The following is a 7,057-nucleotide window of genomic DNA, read 5'->3' as shown; positions in this document are numbered from 1 at the left end:
GGTCATGCTGGATCGCAACAGAGAGCAGAACGTGATGAACTGTTTGAAATATCAGCTGTTGATTACATGAGCAAAACTGCAGCAAACTCAACGGTGATAGGGGGTGATTTTAAATGCATTTTGGAAGAAGATAATACGCGTGGTAATTTCAAAAATATATGTCGTGGTTTAAAAACATTGACAAACCTGTTTGACTTAAAAGATGTTGAACTCAAGCTTAAGTGTCAGAAGAAATAGTTCACCTTTTTTAGAAATGACTCCGCTTCAAGGATCGCTTTTATTCAACGATTTTGTTTTAAACGAAATTATTAAATTTGAAACAAAAGCCGTACCGTTCTCCGACCATCATGCAATCCAGTTTTGTTATAAGTTTGATCTAAATCACAGAATCCCTGTGTACGGTAGAGGATATTGGAAAATTGAAGGTTTTTTATTGCAAGATGATGATTTAACTGCCGAATTCGCAAAAACTTATGAAAGTTAGCGCTCTAGGGCGAAATACTTAAATAATTTTGCAGAGTGGTGGTGCATTGATGTTGAAAACAAAATTAAGCAGTTTTACAATTCAAAGTTTTTTGTGTACAAGCAACGCGACCGTGCTAAAAAAGAGGTTTGGTACACAAAATTGGAAGAGCTAGAGGAAAGACAACTGAATAACGAAAATGTAAATAACGAGATGTTCGAAGTTAAATCGCGTAATACGATGCTAGAAGCAGAAAAAATGGGTATCTACCAAGTTTCAAAGTATGTGAAAATGCACAGTAATCACAATCATGGGCAATTAAAAAATGGTGATGGTCTTTTAACCGATCAGATTAATTATTTACGATCATTACAAGAATCTGTTTGAACTCGTCCACCACCTCGAAGGTATCCCCGTCTATCTGCTTCCTAGGCGGGCCCTGTCGCGCTCAGTTCCACCAACCAGCATGTACTTTGTTTGAATAACAGCTCATTCAACTAAAATAATGTTTATACAGCCTCTTTTCAGCTGAAAAAGCTGTTATTCAGCTACATATGTTACCTGGGCATGCCCTTAAATCGACTATAGAACCGACTTGGGGCCAGTTTATACGGCTTAATGGTTACTTGGACATTATATCTGAGCGACTTTGTTGCACGAAATTTGTGCTAGATCATAAAGTATGTACAATAAAAAGCTGAAAAAATATATTTATCATTGCCGATACGGTAAATGATCAGAGAATTACTTATTTCATTGGATTTCATAAACTTAAGCATATGAAATTTCAACGGAAACAAAATTTCTGATTTCAGCTGTGGTCGATTAATAAGAGGGTCAAAGCCAAATCCTTATATACACTCCCGTGCATAAGTTTGGGATCACCCCCTAAAAAACATACAAAAGTGTTCAGTCCATATCTCAGGGATTACACGTCCAATTGAAACTCTCTAAGCCGTATTCGAAAGGCAAAAAGATATTCTTACTTCGTATGAAGTTTTCCAAAAACATTTTTTGAATTTGTATACTCAATTTTTACTTAAAGTTGTGACATTTTTCAAAAAACACACTGAATAAACATAGCTAATAGACCATTTCCGTGAAATTTTTTTAATGGCTCATATGCTTTCTATTAATTTACTGAACAAACTTTCCCAAGCAATCCATATGTTTTGAAGACTCCAACTATTGAAAAACAATGAAAAACTGGCGGCACGACAGTACACCCCACGGTTCCCTACAATTTATTTCTCTCCGATTCTTATCGGACCCCTTTTTCTCCTATGATTTTTGTCTCCACGTTGTGGTGAATATTTGATCAGCTGTTTCTAATCAATCATGACAGTTCCCTTTATTTATGTTTTCATCCGCCACTTCCACCGTGGCTGAAATCATCAAAACCATCCCGGAAACCATCTTGGTGCTGCTGCTGGTCGGCAATGTTTTTAACTGCGGTTCCACCACCGGTATTTTAATATGTAGAAGAGATCCAGTACGATGAAATCTTTCACGACAACGGCGGGTTTGCCACCGGTCCAGTTTGCCACCGGGAGCAGAACCTTTTTCGAAGACTATAGCAGAGCACGCCAGAGGCTTCCGGCGGGAAGATGAAGGGGATATTTGTGGTGGTCGTGGAGGATTTTCCGGGGAGATTTATTAGAGTAGTGAAACGGGGAAGCATGTATACTCCATTGGCCATATGGTTTCGGAACAGTTATACGACACAAGCATCAGCAGATATCAAACGCTCATAGAGCCTATGCATGCCATAAAACGTTTGACTTTTACTGTGCGCCCTGTTTTCAAGTTGCCCGTGAGAGAGAGTGAGACAGCACCAACACACGGCGCACAGTAAAAGTTATAAGAACAAAAGAATTTATGGCTCGTACAGAGGCTCATTTGCTATGGGGTCATGCACAAATTACGTCACGCTCCAAGGGGGGGGGGAGGTGTCGAGCCAAGCGTGACAAGTCTTGCAAAAACTCAGTTCTATTTCCTCAGCATTGGATTGACCAAAATTTTGAAACAAGGTGTCATTAGAACCGTAATTTAATATTTTTTGGAGGACACTCACGAAATTTTTGCGGAAAAATCTGAAAACTATTCAAAATTATTGAAGCAGTCATTCAAGTCATCGTGCAAAAGTTTGGGTTCACCCGTCAGTATGGTGTATCGTGCATTTGGTACGTGGCACGAGAGCGTTCAAGAGCAGCAACTCGCACAGACTGCAACAGTAACGAGCCATTCGGTTCATTTATGTTTTGCATACAATTGGTAATAACTTTCATATTTTCTGGTAATGCAGCTTTTAACAACCTAATTATAATCTTTTGGACCATTGATCACCCCTTTGGTAGCAAACATAGCACAGAAAATACAAAATATTCGCCTCTGTTTCTTGATCAGAATGAGAATGGGTCACCGAATGTTACGTGTGTCAATGACCATTGGATTTTCTAAAGCCTGCCTGCTCGATTATTCAAAATAAAAAAACAATTAGCTATGGATCATCATAACATCCAGAAAGAACAAATAGGCGTTCGTTCTTAATGAATTTGATGCGAATGTCGAAAAAATGCATTTGATGCAAATTAATCTACATTTCATGTACATTACACAAGTGATGAAAATCTAAATTTTTTGTTGTTTATCCAAAAGTTTAGATATTTGACATAAGTGAATCTGAAATGAATTATTTTTATCTACATTGAAAATACTTCTCGTTCGATGATTTTTTTTATCGAGATCATGTTTTAGTTAATGTTTTTATGTTGGATAACTCTTTTTTTTTTCGTCGAAATTTAGATTTACAAGCATTGCCCATTGCACGGTGATGACATCAGAAAATCATTTTCTTTCTCCTCTTTAAAATATCTGAAAATAACGGTACCAGTCCCAAGCAACCAAAAGTACGGACATAAAAGCATGTTTGAGCTTAAAATCGAAAACTCATGAAGAGAATTCTATACAGCCCACTTTTTAAGTAAATAATCGAATTAGAGTTCATAATAAGTTCAGTCACGGGACTGTAGAGAATACAATTCAGTTCATAAAGAAACGTGAATAAAATTAATCAAAATATTTTTCAACTATGCACTGTCTTTTATCCAATTTGCTTCTAATGAGACAGCTTAGCTTTGGCTTGGCGAAAGTGTTTTTCGTTATAAGTTATATTTTTATATATTATCTATGGACAATTACTCCTTCTGAGATTCGAACCCAAGTCCTCTTCGTTGAAACCGGATACCATACTGCTGCTCCATGTACGCGTTTTGGTATGGTCTATAGTTTTACTTGATATGTTGGTTTCCTATAGTTGTGTTTCTAAAAATAGAACTCGTGAACATTGAATTCTCTTGGAAAACAACCCCAGAACCAAATTTCTACTTGAAAGTTCAGATAAGTACACGTGGAACTGATTGTGAACTTTCATAATTTGACGTTTCTTGATTTGTTTTGTATGGCAGTGATTTATTACTAAGGGAAGAATTAACTGCTGTTGGAGAACAATATGTGGAAAACACTTATAAGAGGTGATTATTTGGTCAGTAGTTAAAAGTTTGTCTGTTTGCACAGAGCAAGAATCAAAAATATTTGAGAAAACTGAAAGAACATCGTCAACAACTCCGTAGTGCCTCCAGTGAAGATGAGAGCTTTACGATGTACCTTGGCTATATTCTATAAGATAAAGGAATTGCAGATAATGATACAGTATTCTGATGCAGGTACGTGTGTTTAATATATTCATGTGTATAGAAGAATAGAAAGCTCTATGAAAAGCATGTTCTGTTTTGTTTTCCGAAGCTAAAAAGAAGATCGCTTTAGGTGTGGTTAAGGAATTAAATGAACTTTGTGCCAGAAGTTCAAAGCGAGTTCTTTTTTAAAGCGGTTTATGTACTTTTTTGGAACTTCACGAATATTTATTAGTTGTAAAATAATTCAAAGTAGGTACGGTTAATCCTCTAATTGAGCATTACGGCAAGGTTCGAACCAATTACTCTGTGAGCTTATTGTGAACTTTTAAGTTGATTTGAATAGAAGTGAAAAACTTAAATTGTACTTTTAAGTTTCGAATAAATACAATTGATTCTTTTTTAAAAACTTTGTTCTGATAACTTTCGTAGAACCTTCAAATCAGCCATAAAGTTCTAACGAACTCAATCTGAACCGTGTTTGAACTTCTGAGTTCACTCGTCAAGTAAAATCCGAACTTTTGGTTGCTTGGGGTACCTGTCAAAGTTGACAGGTACTGGCACCTTTGTTTTCAAGTTTTGTTAAAGAGCGAAAGAGAGAGAATATCGCCGTGAAATGAACTATTGATGCATAATGCTGTTTTCCAGATTTTGTCAAACTTTTCATTTGGAACTTTTCAGACGTGCCATACATTTTCCAAAATGTTCTGCCAACCCTGGTCACTACGGCTTTTCAAGTTTCTCTTGCTGGGAACCGTTTCACCGATTCGTTTAACTTTTAGTAAAAATTTGATATTTTGGTAGTTATTTTCCCCTTCAAATGGTTAAATAGATCTTTGCGGTAGACCTATTTGAGTTTTGACAGTCGAGTAGTATTTCAGAACAAAGTTGACAGATGGTTATTTATTCTCAAATTACCGGGAGCAGAAAATAACTTTTAAACTGTCAAATTTAACCATGCTCCAGAGCAGGTTTATTTTAAAATCGGAGTAGAAATAATCGAACTGTCAAATTTTAACCTAAAGTTAAACGAATTGAAAAAACGGTTCACAGCTTCAGTTTCGGATATTTGGTTTACATCGGGTGAAGTAATGAAGCAAAATCTATAATGATAAGAAATGTGTGCTGCGAGCTGTCACACTCGGTATCTATCAAGTCACCGAATAGGGCAATTCAACAAAAAAGAGCCACCCTAATATCTTCCATTTAATCTTTCGTTAAAATTGATCGCATGCACTTGCACAGGCACTTACACATACGAATTGCGCTCCATCACCACACGAATGTGTGGGTGCAAGGCATGCTTTCGGCTCCGATTCCCTCTGCTTGCTTTGATTAGTGTTGAGTTGCGAGTTGTGGAAGACGGTCAGAAAGTTGTGCAGCAAGCGTTGGACTCATACCGATTATCGTCGTTGTCGTCGTCGTCGCCGTCTAGATTATACTCTAGCCGAAGAAACGCGTACGCGAAATACGGTTGTTTTATTCTGAGACTTTTATTCGTCGTCGTCGTTCATTTTGACGTGGGATTTTAGTGAACTGGAGAATAATAAACAGTGGTAGTGATCGAGATTGGTGATTTGGTTACAATTTTAGTGACGAAATACTAGGAAGATTGTTTAATTGAAAGTGAAAAATCTACGGTTTCTGTCCAAGTGCCTGTGGTTACTAGATTCTGTGAATAGAGTTGGGTCACTGGAAGAGAAGTGTGTGTTTTAAAGGTGGAACGATTTTTACTCGAAGAGTAGGCTCTTATGTACATCGTCTGAAGAAGAGTGAAGTCAAGTCAGTTTCCGTTCGCCGAAGTTTTGTGCGCAAAGTGTATTGGTGTGCAGACGGGCGTGTGTGCGTTAATCGTAATAGTGCAAAACATTCTGAAATCTTGCCTTCCGCTTTGGTCTCGTGTTCGCTATCTGGAGAATTTCAACTCGAAGCGAAGGTCTCCTGCGGAGCCAGAAGAATCTTCATCGACAACATCTACCATAACAACAGCTGCGGAGTGGTCTCTACGAGGAACGTCGACTCTGCGAATTAACCTGCGTTCAACAGCGCAGTAATCATCGACCAGCAACAATCAGCAATTGAATGTAATGACGGGCAAATTTCTGTATATCTTTAGTTATTATCATTTTTTGTTATGATGGGTAAACAGCAATCTTCCACATCTTCTTCGATTGGGGTCTTATGTGCGGATTGGTCAAAGCAACCGTAATCAATTATAATCCTATCTAACCCTCGGTGATGCAACGGAATCAAAGCCAACCTTGACCGGTAGGTAGCTACTATGTAATTTCTTTGTAATAAGCGACTGCTACTTGGTCATGGGTTGCTGCGTGCAATTCAATGGGCATAGTAGATTCTAAGATATCGTAGCATAATCGAAGAATATTTCCTTAGGTTCCCATAGAATAACTTAATCCATGCGGGCTTAGTGTTTGTGTCGTTGCGTTTCTGTTTTGTAACTTGTTTCAAAATCGTAGCGAAGAAGAATACCAGCTCGGAATCAAACTGGCTGCAGAAGAAGGCGAAACATCACGAGCCTACAATGGCCTTTAGTTTGCTGGAGAGAAGAAAAAGAAGTGCCATTACCGAATGTGCGAGTGTATAAGTGCTTTCAGCAATGCTCCTCCGTGGTTGAGTACGTGTATAGATCAAGAGTACAGCAGAAAGAATAATAATAATCGTGGGGCTGACTGGCTCGGAAAACGGGATACTGGAACCCGTGGTTGGGTCCCAAATGGAGTAGAGAAATCGAGGAGCCATTGGTTTTGCCAAAAACAAAAATGTTGACTGTTTTCGCCACCGAAATGCTTCAGGTCTCTTCTCCGTCTTCACGCCACGAACAAGTTGCGTAACTTTGCGGACAAGAAACCGCATCCAATTGTCCGGATTACAATAGCAACGG

At 38.1% G+C, this 7,057-nt stretch overlaps 1 protein-coding gene across 3 annotated transcripts in view; it reads left to right on the top strand.

Annotated features, from left to right (window-relative positions):
- Positions 1-5,494: 5,494 nt before the first annotated feature.
- LOC5569804 overlaps positions 5,495-7,057 on the top strand; it is an 818,297-nt gene continuing 816,734 nt past the window's right edge. For 2 of the 3 annotated variants that reach the window (XM_021848005.1, XM_021848004.1), the window contains exon 1: positions 5,495-6,239. The gene's annotated coding sequence lies outside the window, so the exon portion shown is untranslated. The remainder of the gene's footprint in view (positions 6,240-7,057) is intronic. The other variant, XM_021848003.1, reaches the window with a different exon arrangement.

The sequence above is a fragment of the Aedes aegypti genome, chromosome 2, assembly GCF_002204515.2.
Source record: "Aedes aegypti strain LVP_AGWG chromosome 2, AaegL5.0 Primary Assembly, whole genome shotgun sequence".
NCBI classification, from domain to species: Eukaryota; Metazoa; Arthropoda; class Insecta; order Diptera; family Culicidae; genus Aedes; species Aedes aegypti.
Note: the sequence above shows the minus strand (reverse complement) of the source record. Positions and strands in the feature narration are given on the sequence as shown.